The sequence below is a fragment of the Manis pentadactyla genome, chromosome 1 (genome assembly GCF_030020395.1).
Source record: "Manis pentadactyla isolate mManPen7 chromosome 1, mManPen7.hap1, whole genome shotgun sequence".
Classification (NCBI taxonomy): Eukaryota; Metazoa; Chordata; class Mammalia; order Pholidota; family Manidae; genus Manis; species Manis pentadactyla.
The window spans coordinates 165,699,649-165,719,242 of NC_080019.1; the positions used below are offsets into that span (position 1 = coordinate 165,699,649).

The 19,594-nt window shown below is 36.0% G+C and overlaps 1 protein-coding gene across 1 annotated transcript in view; it reads right to left on the minus strand.

Moving 5' to 3' along the window:
• MORC1 (MORC family CW-type zinc finger 1) overlaps window positions 1–19,594 on the minus strand; it is a 155,260-nt gene that overhangs the window by 90,580 nt on the left and 45,086 nt on the right. The gene's annotated exons all lie outside the window — the stretch shown is intronic.

A 19,594-nucleotide genomic window follows, 5' to 3' on the forward strand; every position in this document is an offset into this window, starting at 1 on the left:
TATTTACAGAAGTTTGCCCAGTTACCTACATGAAAAGGACTAATGTTAAAAAATAATCCAATGTTATCCTATATTCATCTATTTCAATGGTTTAATGAATAATTCAAGCTCTAATAACTAACTTTGTATCTCTACTGCTAACCAATATTCATTTTCCAGTAAGGTTATACAGTTAACCATGGGAAAGGAATACCCATAAAATCTAAGGTAAAATAATTCTCAGTTTGTTCCCTTGATTTTCTTTTACAATGAACATTATTCATTAAGGCATAACCTAGATTTAACTCCAATTAATCTCCATAACATTTAGAGAACAGTAAGACCTAAGTTTTAAAGTAGAAAATTATTGGTATCTATATCCTGGAATTACCATTTAAAAAAAAAATCACATACTAATGACATAATTAACCTAGTTGTAATCATGCATTTTAAAACAAATGATTTTTTTTCAAAATCAAAGAGAAACTGCTTGAACAATGAAGTAATCCTTCAAAGATGATATGACTTAAACTTCTCAAGCATTTCTACAGACATTGTTTTAGTTTTACTTTTAAACAACAAAGACCAAAAATGTGCTCTCTTTGTAGTCTGCTTCATTGAGATAACCTGGTTCCAGGTGAACTGTATATTCTTACAATTTTAATTTTACAATTCTTCATAAAGAGTATAGAAAGCTAAGAAATACATGCATTTTTATAAATCCAGTGTAATGAGTCTACCCAATCTCATAACAGAAAGAATTTTTGATCCAATCTCCATCCATAATCTGGAACCTACATCAGCCTGACACTTTGAATGTTGTGGACTCTTGCAGATAAAAATGCCTTTGAGAGCCAGAGTAATGCAGCCCCTGGAGAACAAGGGAGAGAACCCATCCAGTTCTGCCTGCTTCTCAGTTCTTGCCAGTGAGGGCAAGGGACCGGTGTCCCCTCTAAGACAGGGCCTCCAGTTCCTCAGTTGTTAGATCATCTTTTTCCAAACCCACTTTCCAAACCTTGCATTGACTTTACTTCTGCCTACAACCCTAGACGGCAGCCCCCACCTCCACACTTTGTTTGCCTTCTCTCTAAATTCTGCCTTGTTTCACCATATTATATTAGGCCACTCTTCCCCACACACTACCTTCTACCTCCAACTCTTTTCCATTAATGAAATTGCATTAAGATATTTTACTTGTCTTCACTTTCTACATAAAACAATTTATTGAATCTTTCTTTCTAGAAGAATTAAAAAAAGAAAAATAAGGTCAATGATAAGTACTGAGGAAACTGGATATGAAAACAATATAAAAGTTTTGCTCCTTAGAATGGTAGAAATGAAAAAAAAGAAAATACTGTTAATAGCAAGTATGGATTTAGAACCAGAAAAAAGGGCACTTGGTGTAAAAATGAATTGGTATCTAGTTCTGGGTGGACAAATTAACAGCACCCATTAAAATGAATGGTATACCTATCTTCTGACTCAGAAATGTGTTTCTATAATCTGTTCTATAAGAAATAATTGCATATTAGCATAAATATACATATGTTCAGTGATGTCCAGTTTAGCATTGCAACAATAAGCACTCTAAAAATCCTAAATATACATCAACAAAGAAACAGTTAAATAAACCATAAGTTACTATACAATATGTTTAACAATGACAGGGAAAGATCTCCAAAGATAATTTATTAATCAAAAGAGCAAGTTTCATATATTTTTGTTTTAAAAAAGAACTCTATATATGTGCGTGTGGTGTGTGTGTGTGTGTGTGACTGTGCAGAAGACAATCTGGAAGAGAATTTATTAAACTCTTAGCAGAGGTTCCTCTTTGGGGAGATTATGGATTGACAGAGCAGAGTAAATGACAAGTAGTAAAGGAGACTTTTAGTTATTTCATTTTTTTCCAATATTTAACTGTATATTACTTGATTTATTAATTTTACTATTTTCAGAGAAAAACAACTCCACTCCTTCAAGAGAAATAAAAATATGAAAAACTTTTGTGTAATACTTAAATTCCATGCTACAGAAGTAATGAGTGTAGCATAATACATTTTGAGTGACTGTTTTGATCAGAACCACCTGCAGAAATCTGAACTTTCACTGGCATTTAATATTTATAAAATATTAAATACATAAATATAACATTTATAAAATTTGTCTAAAACATTTTGGCCAATATAAACTATAATATTTAAAATTTTTAAGTTGAAAAAACAAACTACAAATAAAACTACAGTTTTGAACTTTTACTTATGCAGAAAAATTAGCCCACAGTTATGAATAACTATACTGCAAATATAGTTCACATGATATTTTATTTTCTAAATTGAGAGCTCACCTAGTACAGTCATACTGTAGAATTGTTATAGTCCTTAATTATTCATTAAAATGTATAATGAGGCATGACCAAGAATTTTCTGGTTAGTATAATGTTGATAGCTAGACTTGGATGTCAAATAGACCTCTCAAACTAAGTATGTCCAGAATGAGTGGAGAGAACTCCATTCACCATTACTCCTAACCCCCACACCTGTGCCTCCCCTATCATCCCTAAGTTTACTCAGGGAAAACACTTAAGACATCCATGACCCCCCATTTTCTCTCTGCCCCACATCTAATCCATCAGCGAGCCTTGCTGGCTCCATCTTGGTAGTGTGTCTATAATCTGAATGCTTCTCATCACTTCCACCACTACCACTCTAGCTCCAGCCTCAATGATTTCTCACCCAAGACACAGTAATGATGTCCTACCTAATATCCCTCTTCCCTTCTTGTTCCATGAAATCAATTCTCTACTCAGAAGCTAGAACAGTATTTTAAAAACATCAATCCAATAACATCACTTCTCTCAATAGGCTTTACATTCTCAACACAACCACTTCCTCTTGCCATGTTGCTCAAGGCCCTATGGGATCTACCCCCTTCTACCACATCATTTCCCAATCACTGTGCTCTAGCTAGCTTTTCACTCTGCCCTTACACTTACTCTCCTCTCTTCCTGGAAAGATCTTCCCATAAAATTCTTGCACTATGCAGTCTGGTATCCACCCTCCATCCTGTCTTCTAATGGTTATTATCTCCTAGTAGTCATGCTTTTGTATAGTGTTCTCCCACACTCAATCCAGGCTAACCTATGTGACCAAAAGAATATGGTAGAAGTGATGGTATGCGAGTGTTAAGGCTAGGTTCTGAAAGTTTGCAGTTTCTACTTTGTTCTCCTGAATTGCTCAGTCTGGTGAAATCTAGTCCCTGTGCCATTAAAACACTCAGGTAGGCCTGTGCAGTGGCCTTTGCAAAGGTGAACCTGCCAGCCATCTCAGTTGGCCACCCTGGAAGTGTGTCCTCTAGCTCCCATCAAGCTATCAGCAACCCCAACCAAAATCTCTCAGCAACTTCATGAGAAATCCCAAGACAAACCACCCAACAGAGCCCTCTCAAATTACTGACCTACAGAAACTAAAAAGATAACAAATGGCTATTTTTTTATTTAAATACCATTGATATGCAATCTTATATTGGTTTCAAATATACAACATGGTGGTTCAACAGTTACTCATATTATTAAATCCTCACCCCCACTGGTGCGGTTACTATCTGTCAACACAGGAAGATGTTACAGAATCATTGGCTATAATCTCCATGCTGTACTACCATCCCTGTGGCCAACTTATATTATGATTGAGAATTTTTGTGCTCCTTTATCCTTCTCGCCCTTCCCATCTCTCCCACTCCAACCTCTCCCCCCATGGTAACCACTAATAACTTCTCAGTGTCTATGAGTCTACTGCTATTTTGTTCATTTTGCTTTGTTTTTATATTTCAAATAAGTGAATTCATATGGTATTTTTCATTCTCCACCGGCATTATTTCACTGAGTAAAATACCCTCTAGATCCATCCACATTGTTGCAAATGTCAGAATATCTTTTTTTTAGTGACTGAACAATATTCCACTGTGTATATGTATCACATCTTCTTTATCAATAAATGCTACTTTTATTATTAAGCTACTAAATTTTACGGTAGTGTGCTATGCAGGGATAGAAAATATATTCACTCTCTCAGTTTATTCAGCTCTCTGCTCAAGAGTTATTTACTTAAAAGTAATTTCCTCCTTGGTTTCCTACCTAAAATAGTCATCCACTCACTTTCTCATAAGTCTCTATTTGTTGCCCTACTTTGTTTTTCTTTTTCCATAGCACTTAGAATTACCCATTATTTTATTACCTTTTTTTCTACTTTTTGTCTTTTTCCTCACCAGAATGGAAGCTTTGTAAGGGCAGGAATTTTCCACTGTTGCTTGTCCTGAATCCTGAATGCCTATAAGATTGCCTCGCACTAGGTGGGCATTCTATCCACGTCTTACTATTCACTGGCAAAGTAACAACTACTGTTTATTTACAAACATGCCTGGAACTATACTGAGCATTTTTATATTTAAAATAAAACACTTTTATTTTATCTTCAACACAACCTTAAGTGGCAGAGGAATTCCCAATGCACAGTGGAGAAATGTTAGGCTTAAGTAAGTGCCGAGGGTTCACACCAGTAACAAAATCAGAACTCAGATCCAGGTTCGGCTGATCCAAATTTTTCTTTCAAGTACTATCTATATTGAAAGATTAAATAATTTAGTGTTGTACAGATTCATGAAGGTATACAGAAGAAAGCACAGTTTAGAAAAGAGATAGTTTTCAAACATTATGGGTCTTTTTTTTTTTGAGAGGGCATCTCTCATATTTATTGATCATATGGTTGTTAACAACAATAAAATTCTGTATAGGGGACTCAATGCACAATCATTAATCAACCCCATGCCTAATTCTCAACAGTCTCCAATCTTCTGAAGCATAATGAACAAGTTCTTACATGGTGAACAAATTCTTACATAGTGAATAAGTTCTTACATGGTGAATAGTGCAAGGGCAGTCATCACAGAAACTTTCGGTTTTGATCACGCATTATGGGTCTTTTTAAGTGGGTGGGATGGGGGAGGTGGGGAGCATCCCTAAAAAAATGAAATGTCTATCCTAGAAGCAGAGTACTGCAGAGTATTCAACAGTAGGCCATAAACTTAGTGTCCCTGAAAAGCTTAAGAAGAGCCATGCTGCTCCTCTGAAAGCAAGGGGACTCCAACACCATGCCATCTGGGCCCTTTTCAGTGTTATGGTCTAAAGCAAAGCAGCATTCATGAAGAATGAAGATCCTCAGACAGACACTTTGGCTCTGTCTCCCTTAAAGAGCTTTCAAAAGTGACTATTTTATATCTTTAATCCTAATGTACAATGATTTAATGTCTGTATAAATGTGAGAGCTATTTCTCCACTAAAGCTAAAGAATTCAAAGCCAAAGAAAATCAGTCATGTCTGCTGCCTAAAAGAAAGTAACATAGCCATATATTAACTGGTCTGTATTATATAGATAAATAATACTTAAGGCTCCAGGAACTATAGACTTATGAAATCTTGAAGTTAAAAGAGACCTTAGAGATCATCTACCTGGAATTCTTCAAAAAGTAATAATTCTTTCTATAATCTAGACTCTTCCAGGGGCAAGTTCATCCTTGTCTTGTGTGGGAGTGCCTTCCACTGCTAAGGAGCATGACCTTCATTAATCTGATGCCATACTCGTGGCATTCTCTGAATTGCCATATCTTGTGCCATGTGTGTCTGCAGAAACTAAATTTGCCATCACAGACACACTAATTTAGTATTCTGGACATTAAATTTCCTAACTGGACCAGAAACTGACTGGTGTTCAACCAAAAGAAGTTATGTGAGCAACCAAACTCCTCTGATGTGTCTTGCCCCTAAACTATGTCCAATAGGAAAGCTTTGAATTTGATGGTGGAAAAACCCATGCTTAGAGGAGCAGGTGCTAGGTACACCCAGCAAAGACAGACAGCTCAGGAGAGCCCAGCTGTATCCTGAGCAACACTGAGCTGATGCAGTTTTCCAAATCATTCCAGTCATGGAAACACTGATTCAAAGGTGACGGTGAGGCTGCTGTGACAGCTCTCTGCTACACAACTCCTCTCAATGTCCTTATACTAAACAGCAGTGGGAAAAAATAATCTGTGTGTCTCTTCCTAGAAATAACAGCCTAATGCTCTGATGTTGAACTGGCTCCAACTATCTTCTACTTCTGTCCAACTATCAGAGTTCTGCCTTCTGGATTTCTAACTATCATATGACAACCTTTCACATTTTCATGCAGGCCCTAAATTTTTTCTCATCCATGGAATGATTATCAATTACATCACTGACCCTCTGCCAGAAGTTAAGTTCCTATGAGCTAGTAAATCCATGTCTCTCCTAAAGCATCTCTACCTTGAACTTTGCCCTCCAGACATGGTACAAGCAGGATATAGTTCATTGGTTATCACCATCTTTTTCTGCTCACTAACTTCCATAAACATTTTTAGCATTTTTGTCACACTATCAGCTTATACTAAGCTTGGGATCAATTAAGACATTCATGATCTTTTTTTTCCATGTAATTCATGTCAAGTCTATAGTTACACAATAGATCTTTTAATCTTAATTCAGGTCTATGCGTTATCTATATTACATTTATCTTTCAGATTTCAACTTTTTCACATCTTGTTTCTGTTATGCCTAATATAAGATATTCCTCTTAATTCAGGGTCAACTATGAATTTAAACATGTGTATTATTTATTCAAGTTACTGATAAGAACACTGAACAGAATATGATCAAACCAATGACATGACACCAATTCCTCTCCAGTTCTCCTCTGTGCTTCTTAGATACATTGGGATAAAGTAGTTAAAGCAACTGCAAGCCTACCCACATGATTAAAATGCAGTACTCTTTTTTTCTATTTGTTACAAAAGAAATGAAGAAAAATAACTGACCATGAATTATAGTCAGGCATTCTTATAAATAATACTTTAGTGTTCATTTCTAGTTTATTGGGGCCTGGATGGACAGGTGGATAGAGTATTTATTCACTTTTTAATACCTTTTAAGTGCCCCTACTTTAGTCAAATATAGCCATTCCCAGCTTTTAATTTGTTCTGATGTAGCCACTAGAGCTACAGTGCCTTTTAGGAAGGAAATACAGAGAGGGCTATCTCACTAGGGATAACATGGAGGGACCCCACAATTCCTTACACAAAACTTTTGCCACCAGAGAATCTGTGAGGGACATTACATGAAAATAAATATGGAAAATCAAGAAAGAAATAAGCCTAAAGAAAGCCCATGAAAAGATTAAATCTGTCCATACCACAAATACCCAATATCAGATTTAATAGTCTATCAGCACCTCATATAAAACCTGGCAAAGGTTTAAGCCTCCTAAAATAGCTTTTAAGGAACAAAATTAATATTTATATTATATATAATTCCTGTTAATATATAGATAATAATATATGTCACTTTGAAAGGTGAATAAAAAATAGAATGGGACTAGAATGGGAAACAGTCATCACTTTGTATAAGCAATTTAGGTAGACGAAATTCAATTTACTGTAATTTCCTCCGAAAATAAAGACAAATCCACATTTTCCATTGGCTTAAGCCATTTCTTTTTACCCAAACTCATCAAGAAAGGAATAATTTAATTAAAAAATATCAGCTATACTGATTGATACAGGAGCCCTTTGGCACTTTCCAGAAGAATAAGAATGATAAAAAGGAAGCATCACTTTGATATGAATTAGGGAACAAATATATAGAAAACACTTCAGGCTTGGTATACTTCCATTTTTCAAAATAGGATCTGCAATATAATCAGAAATTAAAATTAAAGCAGGCAGGTGGCCCAAGATGGTGACATAGGAAGACTCTGAACTCACTTCCTCCCACAAACACACTGAATCTATACCTATATATACAGCAATACTTCCTGAAAAAGAACTGAGGGTTGATTGAACAACTTCTACACAACAAACAATAGAAGGACCACATAGAGAAGGGCAGCAGAGATGGAAAAAAGATAATGACAGGAACTCTGCCCCCACTGTGGCACCATCTACTAACATTCTACTAAAAAATGAGTGGGGTCAACAAAGAAATCAGAGGAAATCAAAAAATACCTTGACATAAAAGAAAATGGAAACACAACTCCCCAAAACCTATGGGACTCAAGGCAGGTCCAAGATGGTGGAACAGAAAGAGCCTGAATCCACCTCCTCCCACACAGACCCAAATCTACACCTACACACAGAAAAATTCATACTGAGGAAAAAGTAGGCCTTAGTGAACATCTGCACAATGAGAGATAAAAAGACCACATTAAAAAAAAAAAGCAACAGAAACAGAGACATGGTAACAGAGAGAGCCCTACCCACAATGTGGTCCTGCAGAGCAGAGGAAGGGATATCAATGAGCTACTGGAGCACAGATTCACCTGCCCTGGGGCACAGGGGGAAAAAAAAGCCACGATAATTGAAAGAAGCTGTTTTTCAGAATGAAAACACTCACCAAACAGCAGGGAAACTGCTAGCACTCTCTCTAGGACTAATGGTGTTGGTAAGTGCCACTGTGTACATCCCCTTCAACATTGCTAGTGAGGGTGAACTACATCATTTACATTTTTCCTGCACATTACTAGTAGAGACAGTGTACTAGTGACTGCTATCATTTACATTTCTCCCACACAATGCTAGTGCACATGAGAGCAGAGTGAGCAATGTGGCTTATGTTCTCCATGCACATTGATACTGTTGATGGGACTAAAGCCAAGGCTCAAACACCGGATCCAGAGATCACAGTCCCTGTCCATATGCAAACACACTTTTCAGAGATCTGGCAGTCTCACCAAGGCAGCACTAATGAAACACTCACACAGATCACCCTACCCTTACATCACCAATCCTCAGCTGTACCATCTGTGCAGCCCCAGCCTGACGCCCAACTGAGAGACCCCCAGACTGTGCCTCTGAGACACTGGCTGTCCCACCAACATGGCCCCAGCTGGCACCCAACCAAGACACTCCCAGCCCATGCTGTGGGAGCATCAACACTGGGACACCAGCCCACACCCACCCACATCCAGCCAGCCAATTAAAACTGAGAGTTATACACAGTCTGTTCAGGGGACATTCCTACACAAGGCCACACCAAGACTTGGTGAGGTAGCCTTTTCACCTAAACTATAGAAACAAATACAGAACGTCAAACAATTTGAGGAAAAAGAGGAATATGCTTAAAAACAAAACTAACAGGAATATGCATGACAAAACTTCAGAGAAAGTACTGAATGAAACAGTTAAATACTCTACCTGATAAAGAGTTTAAAGGATATTTATAAAGATGCTCAACACTTGAGAGAAGAGTGGATGAACTCAGTGAGAGCCTCAACAAAGAGATAGGAAATATAAAAGAGAACCAGTCAGAGATAAAGAATAAAGTAAATGAAAAATACCCTAGAAGGAATCAACAGCAGATTAGAGGATTCAGAATAAAAAATAAATGACTTGGAAGACACAGTAATGGAAAGCACTCAAGGGAACAGCAAAAAGAAAAAATAATAAAAAGAAATGAGGATAGGATATGAACAGACAATTCTCCAAAGAAGAAATTCAGATGGCTCCACATCACTAATTATCAGGGAAATGCTAATTAAAACCACAATGAGATAGCACCTCACACCAGTTAGGATGGCCAGCATCAAAAAGACTAAGAATATCAAATGCTGGTGAGACTGTGGAGAAAGGGGAACCCTCCTGCACTGCTGGTGGGAATGTAAACTAGTGCAACCATTGTGGAAAGCAATATGGAGGTTCCTCAAAAAACTAAAAGTAGAAACACCATTTGACCCAGGAATTCCACTCCTAGAAATTTACCCAAAGAATACAAGTTCTCAGATTCAAAGACGTATGCACCCCTATGTTTATTGCAGCACTATTTATAATAGTCAAGATATGGAAGCAACCCAAGTATCCATCAGTAGATGAATAAAGAAGATATAGTAAATATAAACAATGGAATATTATTCAGCCATAAAAAGAAAAGAAATCCTTCCATTTGCAACAACATGGATGGAGCTAGAGGGTATTACGCTCAGTGAAATAAGCCAGGCAGAGAAACACAAGTACCAAATTATTTCCCTCATTTGTGGAGTATAACAACAAAGCAAAACTGAAGGAACAAAACAGCAGAAGACTCAGAAACTCCAAGAAGGGACTAGTGGTTACCAAAGGGTAGGGGTGGAGGAGGGCAGGTGGAGAGGGAGGGAGAAGGGGATTAAGGGGTATTATGATTGGCACACATGGTATGGGGAAGAAAGTGTAGCACAAAGAAGACAAGTAGTGACTCTGTGGCATCTTACTACACTGATGGACAGTGACTGCAATGGAGTATGGAGGGGGTACTCGATAATATAGGTGAATGTAGTAACCACATTGTTTTTCACGTGAAACCTTCATAAGAGTGTATATCAATAATACCTTAATGAAAAAAACTGTAAGGAAAAACAATGAGGATAGGTTAAGGGAGCTCTAGAACAATATCAAACATCCAAACATTCTCATTATAGGAGTCCCAGAAGGAAAGAGAGAAAGGGGTAGAAAACTTATTTGAAAAAATAATAGGTGAAAACTTCCCAACCTAGGGAAGGAAGTAGACATCCAGGTCCAGGAATCACAGAGAGCCCCAAACAAGATGAACCCAAAGAAGTCTATACCAAAACATATAACAATCAAGATGTCAAAGACGAAAGACAGAGAGGATCTTACAAGCAGTGAGAGAAAAGCAGCTAAGTTACAAGGGAAACCCCATAAGGCTATCAGCTGATTTTTCAGGGGAAACTCTGTACACCAACAGAGAGTAGCATTATGTATTCAAAGTGATGAAAGGGAAAAAAAAAAAAAACCAACAACCAAGAATAATCTACCCAGCAAGATTATCATTTAGAATTGAAGGAGAAATAAAGAGCTTTCCAGATAAACACAGGTTAAAGGTATTCATTACCACTAAACCAGCCTTACAAGAAATGTTACAGACACTTCTATAAGAGGGAAAGAAAAGGCAATAACTAAAAGCAAAAAAAAAAAAGAAAAAAAATGATTAAAAGAAAAATTTCACTGGTGAAAGCAAACAGGTAGGAAAGGTAATAGACCAATCACTTAAAAGCTAATACAAAGGTTTAAAGACAAAAGTAACCAAATAAATGACTTCCAAAATTAGTTAAGGGAATAACTAATAAAAAGTTATCAAAGAAGGCATCATATATATGCTACATGGAAGAGAGTTAGTTAAAAATATAGCATTATTAGGATGCATTCAAACTTAAGCTGCCATCAACTTAACATAGGCTACTATATATGCAAGATATCATATATAAACTACATGGTAACCCCAAAAACCAAAAACTTATCTACTAGATACACAAAAAATAAAGAGAAAAGAGTCCAATCGTAACACTAAAGAAAGTCATCATGCACAAAGAAAGAAAGCAAGAGAAGGGTCACGTAAGAACAACAAAAATATCCAGAAAACTTTGGCAGTAAGTAAATACCTATCAATACTTAAATGTAAAGGAACTATATGCCCCAATCAAAAGACAGAGTGACTGAATGGAAAAAAAAAAACAAGACTCATCTATATGATATCTACAAGAAACTCATTTCAGACCTAAAGACACATACAAAATAAAACTGAAGGGATGGAAAAAATTAATCCATGCAAATAGAAATGAAAAAAGTGCTGGTGTAGAATCACTTAGACAAAATTAATTTTAAAACAAGGACTGTAATAAGAGATGAAAAAGGACATTATATAATGATTAAGGGCTCAAACCAGCAAGAAGATACAACAATTGTAAATATCTATACACCCATCAGAAGCTAAATATATAAAGCAAATATTAACAGACATAAAGGGAGAAATTGACAGTAATACAATCATACTACAAAATTTCACCACTTACACCAATGGATAGATCATCCAGACAGAAAATCAATAAGGCAACCATGTCTTGGAGTGACACATTAAACAAATAGACTTGATAGATATATACAGGATATTATAGCCAAAAACATTAGTAGTATTCTTTTCAAGTACACATGGAACATTCTCCAGGACAGATCACATGTCAGGCCACAAAAGAACTCTTAATAAATTTAAGAAGACATAAATTACACCAAGCATCTTTTCTGGCAACAGTAGGAAACTGGAAATCAATGACAAGAAAAAAAATGGAAAAAACACAAACGCATGGAAGCTAAACTGCATGCTACTAAACCACCAAAATGTCAATGAAGAAATCAAAGAGGAAATAAAAAAATAAATTGGAGAATAATGAAAATAGAAACACAGTTCAAAATGTTTGGGATGTAGCAAAAGCAGGTCTAAGAGGGAAATTTATAGTGTTGCAGGCTTACCTCAAGAAACAAAAAAAATCTCAGATGCACAATCTGAGCCTACACTTAAATGAAATAGAAGAAGAAAAAATAAGTCCCAAAAATTAGTAGAATTAAGGAAATAATAAAGATAAGAGTGGAAATAAATGAAAAATAATCTAAAAAAAAAACCTCAAAAGATTAGTGAAACTAAGAGCTTTTTGAAAAGATAAACCAGACTGATAAACTACTAGCTAAGCTAATGAAAAAAAACAAAAGAGAGAGAGAGGTCTTAAATAAATAAAATCAGAAATAAAAGAGGAGAATTTAACAATGGGCACCACAGAAATAAATATGATTATGAGAAGTTACTATGAAAAGTTACATGCCAACAAATGGGACAGAGGATGGAAGAAATGAATAAATTTCTAGAAATATGCAATCTCCCAAGACTGAACCAGTAAGAAATAGAAAATCTGAACAAACCAATTACTAGTAAAGAGATTGAACTGGTAATCAAAATATTTCCAGAAAACAAAAGTTTTGACCAGATGGCTTACAGGAGAATTTTGCCAAACATTTAAAGAAGAGTTCATATTTCTCCTTCTCAAACTATTCCAAAAAAATTTAAAAGCAAGGAAAGCTTCCAAATTCATTCTGTAAGAGGCCAATGTCATATTGATATCAAAACCAAAGACACTACATTAAAATAAAATTGCAGATCAGTATCTCTGATGGACATAGATACAAAAATCCTCAATAAAATATTAGAAAACTGAATTCAAAAATATTTTAAAAGGATCATTCACCACAACCAAGTGGGATTTATTCCCACTATTTTGCAACCAGTTCAATATCCAGAATAAAATCAATGTGATCTACCACATTAACAAAAGGAAGGATAAAAACCATGTGATAATCTCAATATATGCTGAAAAAGCATTCGAAAAATTTAGCATCCATTCACTATAAAAACTCGCAACAAAGTGGGTATAGAGGGAACATAGCCAACATAATAAAGGCCATATATGACAAACCCACAGCTAATACCATACTCAATGAAAAAAACCTGAAAACCCTTCCTCTAAGATTAGGAATGAGACAAGAATGCCCACACTCAGCACTTTTCTTCAACATAGTACTGGAATTACTAGCCATAGCAATTAGACAAGAAAAATTAACAAAAGGCATCCAAACTGGTGAGGAAGAAGTAAAACTGTCACTATTTGCAGGTAACATGATACTATAAATAGAAAATCCTAAAGACTCTACCATAAAACTATTAGAATTAATGAATGAATTTGGTAAAGTCACAGTATATAAAATCAATGTACAGAAATATGTTGCATTTCTATATACAAAAAATGAACTAACAAAAAGGGAAATTCAGAAAACAATCCCATTTACAATTGCATAAAAAATAATAAAATATTTAGAATAAATTTAGTCAAAGAGGTGAAAGACCTGTACTCTGAGAACTAAAGGACATTAATGAAAGAAACTGAAAAAGACACAAAAAAATGGCAGCTATTCTTTGCTCATGGATAGGAAGACAAAATATTGTTAATATGGCCAGACTACCCAAGACAATCTACAGGTTCAATGCAATCCCTATCAAATACTAATGGCATTTTTCAAAGAACTAAGCAAATAATCCTAAAATTTGAATGGAACTGCCCAAAACACCAAATATCCACAGCAATTTTGAGAAAGAAAAACAAAGCTGGGAGTATCATGTGCCCTAATTTCAAACTATTTGCCAAATTTACAGTAATCAAAACAGTATGGTACTCACACAAGAACAGATAACAGACCAATGGAACAGAACAGAGAGCCCAGAAATAAACCCACACCTATACAGTTAATTAAGATATGACAAAGGAGGTAAGAACATACAATGGGGAAATGACAGTCTCTTCAATAAATGGGGCTGGGAAAACTGGACAGATACATGCAAAAGAATTAAACTGATCAATCTCTACACTATACACAAAAATAAACTTGAAATGGATTAAAGCACTAAACACTTGAAACCATAAAACTCCTAGAAGAAAACATAGGCAGTAAACTCCTGCTTATCAGCATTAGTAATTTTTTTTTCTGGATATGTCTTCCCAGGCAAGGAGAACAAAAGCAAAAGTAAACAAGTGGGACTGCATAAAACTAAAAAGACTGCACAGCAAAGGAAATAATCAATAAACAAGAAGAAAAGTACTATATGGTAGAGATTATTTGCAAATGTTATTTCCAATAATGATATTGGGGCTAATATCCAAAATACATAAAGAACATATGCAAACACCATAAAAAAATCCAAAGAAATCCAATTAAAAAATGGGTAGAGGACATGATTAGACAAAGACCAAAGAAGACATATAGATGGTAAACAGACACAGAAAACATGCTCAACATCACTATTACCAGAGAATACAAATGAAAACCACAAAGAGGTATTACCTCACACCAGTCAGAATGGCTTCTATCCAAAAGACAAGAAATAACAAATGTTGGCAAGGATATGAAGAAAAGGAAACCCTCCTACACTGTTGGTAGAATGGCAAATTGGTGCAACTACTATTGAAAGCAGTGTGGAGGTTTCTCAAAATCTAAAAACAAATACTATATGACCTAGCAATTCTACTTCTTGGAATTTACCTGAAGAAAGCAAAATCACTAATCTGAAAAGATATATGCATCCTATGTTATCACAGCATTATTTACAATAGTCAAACTTTAGATGAAACCTAAATGTCCATCAATAGATGGATGGATAAAGATGGTGTGTGTGTGTGTGTATTCACACACAATGGAAATGTACTCAGCCATAAAAAAGAATGAAATCTTACATTTGTGACAAGGATGGGACCTACAGGATACATGCAAAGTAAAAAAGTTAGACAAAGACAAATGTCATATGATTTCACTTATATGTGGAATCTAAAAAACAAAACAAAGAAGGAAAACAGACTCAGAGACACAGGAAACAAACTGGTGTTGACACAGAGGAGAAAGTGAAAGGATGGGTGTAATAGGGGAAGGGGGAAAACAATTACTGAGAAAGTTTGATATCTTGATCTGGGTGATGTATACATGATTGTATACATGTGCCAAAACTCATCAAGCTGTGCACTAAGATTTGTGCATTTCATTGTATATACCTCAATTTAAAAACAAAAGATTTAAAAAAGAGGTACAAACTTCCATTTATAAAATGTGTAAGTCATGGAATTCAATGTACAGCATAGAGAATACAGTCAATAATTTGTATGGTAAGAGATGGAAACAGACTTACTGTGGGGATCCTTTTGTAATGTATAAAAATATCAAATCACTAATAATGTATACCTGAAACTATATCAAGTATACTTCAATTACATAAAAAAGTAAAAATTTGAGGAATCCATTGGTGTGTGGTGAGGACATACATTTAAGAGATCTATTATTTTTTAATATTAATATTAATATGAGTGATGGGAAGGCCCCAAAACAAAGAGCATTTTTTCTTGAAAATAAGATAGCATAACAAATGCAGGTCTATTACAAAGAGTAGTGTGGTATAAGGGAAGGAGCATGGATTTTAAATTGGTAAAGAATTTGGTGCTAGATTTGAGTTCTAGTCTTGTGGTATTTCCTTGTCTCTAAAATGGTGATAATAAAACATAACCCAGAGGGTCACTACAAAAAACAAACAAAATAATGCATGTAAAAAGCCATATACGGGGATTAAAGATGGCGGAGTGAGAGGAGAGACAGCGGCTTCCTCCTAAATCTGGATACAATTAGAAAATTTAATTGGCGCAACTAATCCTGAGAGAGTAACAGGAAAGAGGACGGCATCAGACTGCACACACCTGGAGAAAAGAGCAGACCTCAGTGAACCGGGTAACGTACCAGAGTTGTGGCTCCGCAGGACCCGAGCCCCTCCCCCACCCAAGCTCACCGGTGGGAGGAAGACAAATGGAGCAGGGAGGGAGTGGAAGGCTTGGGACTGCTGAATACCTAGCTCTGGAGTCCTGGGCTGGGAGCACAAACCTACATTTCATGGTACTTTCATGAGACTCGCATGACTACTGGGTTGGAAAGTTAATACAGGCAGAGTTCCTGGGGAGACTGGGATTCCAGCTGCTTGTGGAAAGCAGGGATCCATATCTGGCTTCTCTGGGACAAAAACTTATACCTGTGTGCCCGGCCCACTGGCTCAGGCAGTGGAGACAGGCACAGCAGCCTGGAGGTGGGGAACAGCTCTTTCCTACCCCCAGGTACCAGTACTGCTCCCCTGCGACCCCCGACATTGCTTCAAGGGCTGAGCAGCACCAGAATAGAGCTTCTGGACACTAGAGGGCGCCATATACAAACATGAAACGCCAAAGGAACCTTGTCCAGAGTAAAATTGTTAATACAACTCCCTAGAAAGATTTAAATGATATGGACCTCGTGACTCTTTCTAAAAGGGAGTTCAAAATAAAAATCATCAACATCCTAATGGAGGTACGGAAAGATATCCAAGAACTCAGGAATGAATTCAGGTCAGAGATCCAATCGTTAAAGAACACGATGGAGGGTATTAAAAGCAGGTTGGATATGGTGGAGGAGACAATAAATTAAATAGAAACTAGAGAAGAGGAATACAAAGAAGCTGAGGCACAGAGAGAAAAAAGGATCTCTAAAAATGAAAGAATATTGAGAGAACTGTGTGACCAATCCAAGCGGAACAATATTCGCATTATAGGGATATCAGAAGAAGAAAAGAGAGAGAAAGGGATGGAAAGTGTTTTTGAGGAGGTAGTTGCTGAAAACTTTCCCAGTCTGGGGAAGGACATAGTCTCTCAGGCCATGGAGATCCACAGATCCCCCAAAACAAGGGACCCAAGGAAGACAACACCAAGACACATAGTAATTAAAATGGGAAAGATCAAGGATAAGGACAGACTATTAAAAGCAGCCAGAGGCAGAAATAAGATCACATACAAAGGGAAGCCCATCAGACTAACATCAGACGTCTCAGCAGAAACCTTACAGGCCAGAAGGGAGTGGCATGATGTATTTAATGCCATGAAGCAGAAGGGCCTGGAACCAAGATTACTTTATCCAGCAACATTATCATTTAAATTTGAAGGAGGGATTAAACTTTCCAGATAAGCAAAAGCTGAGAGAGTTTACCTCCCACACACCATCTCTGCAGTCTATTTTGGAGGGACTGCTATAAATGGAAGTGTTCCTAGGGTTGGATAACTGTCACCAGAGGTAGTAAAATCACGGTAGGGAGGGTGGAGCAGCTGATTGCGAGGCAAATGCAAAATTAAATTGACTATTCCCAAAGTCAATCAAGTGATAGACAAAAAATACAGAATTTGATACCTGATATATAAAGAATGAAGGAGGAAGAAAAAGGAGGAGAAATAGAAAAGAACCTTTAGATTGTGTTTGTAACAGCATACTAAGTGAGTTAAGTTAGACTCTTAGATAGTAAGGAAAGTAATCTGGAACCTTTAGTAATCACGAATCTAAAGCCTGAAATGGCAATAAGTACATACCTATCGATAATCACCCTAAATGTAAATGGACTGAATGCACCAATCAAAAGACATAGAGTCACTGAATGGATAAAAAAACAAGACCCATCTATATGCTGCTTACAAGAGACTCACCTCAAACCCAAAGACATGCACAGACTAAAAGTCAAGGGTTGGAAAAAGATATTTCATGCAAACAATAGGGAGAAAAAAGCAGGTGTTGCGGTACTAGTATCAGACAAAATAGGCTTCAAAATAAAGAAAGTAACAAGAGATAAAGAAGGACATTACATAATGATAAAGGGGTCAGTCCAACAATAGGATATAACCATTATAAATATATATGCACCCAATACAGGAGCACTAGCATATGTGAAACAAATACTAACAGAACTAAAGGAAGAAATAGACTGCAATACATTCACTTTAGGAGACTTCAACACACCATTCACTCCAAAGGACAGATCCACCAGACAGAAAATAAGTAAGGACACAGAGGCACTGAACAACACACTAGAACAGATGGACCTAATAGACATCTATAGAACTCTACACCCAAGAGCAACAGGATACACATTCTTCTCAAGTGCACGTGGAACATTCTCCAGAATAGACCACATACTAGGCACAAAAAGAACCTCAGTAAATTCAAAAAGATTGAAATCCTACCAACCAACTTTTCAGATCACAAAGGTATAAACCTAGAAATAAATTGTACCAAGAAAGCCAAAAGGCTCACAAACACATGGAGGCTTAGCAACACACTTCTAAAAATGCCATATACACCTGAGTATAATATTGTATATTAACTATACTTCAATTTTAAAAAGACATATATATGGACAGTACATAAGCATTAAATATTTCTCACAGTAGATATTAAGCTCCTTAAACTAACCTTACCTTTGTTATGCTTCATACCTAGCACAGTCTCAGACTCACAGAAGACTTTGATAAATGTTTGGTGAGTAAATAAATGACCACTCAAAATAAAAATGACCACCACACACACAAAATTGACTGTTCTGATTACTTGCATAGTTGGGCAATGTAAGTTTTATAATATGCAAATTTAGGCTTAAAAATTATTTATGCCAGAATAAAAACAACTAAGTCATGAGAACATAATGTATAGCAAGGTAACTGTGTAGTTAATAATACTGCATATATATTTGGAAGTTGTTAGGAGAATATTTCTTAAAAGTTCTCATCAACATGAAAAAAATTATTTTTAACTATGGATGGTGGTGATGGATATATCAACTAGACTTATTGTGGTGATAATTTTTTTAAAGTTTATGCTAAAATATAAAATAGAAATAAAATATAGCATCTTACTATGCTGATGGACACTGACTGTAATGGGATATATGGTGGGGACTAGATAATAGGGGGAATGTAGTAACCACAATGTTCCTCATGTGAAATCTGAGCATAAGAGTGTACACCAATGATACCTTAATTTAAATGAATAAATAAATAAAATACAAATAAACCAAGTGTGTATGTATAAATGTTTACATAAAATATCCATACATATATGTATATTATTTAACATTTCAAATATATTGTGCAAACAGCAAATATAAGTGAACTATGATTTTTTCTTAGTGGGGCCTATCTTAATCAAAGCATCTACAATTCAGTGAAGTTAAAAACATATTCCTTCTTAAGTTGATTATCTAACTTACAGTGTTCACTGCGGTGTGTTGCTAGTATGGCCAAATATTTGTAACACATGAGTACCCTTTAGCAAACCTTCCAGAATTCAGTTTGAATTTTATTTA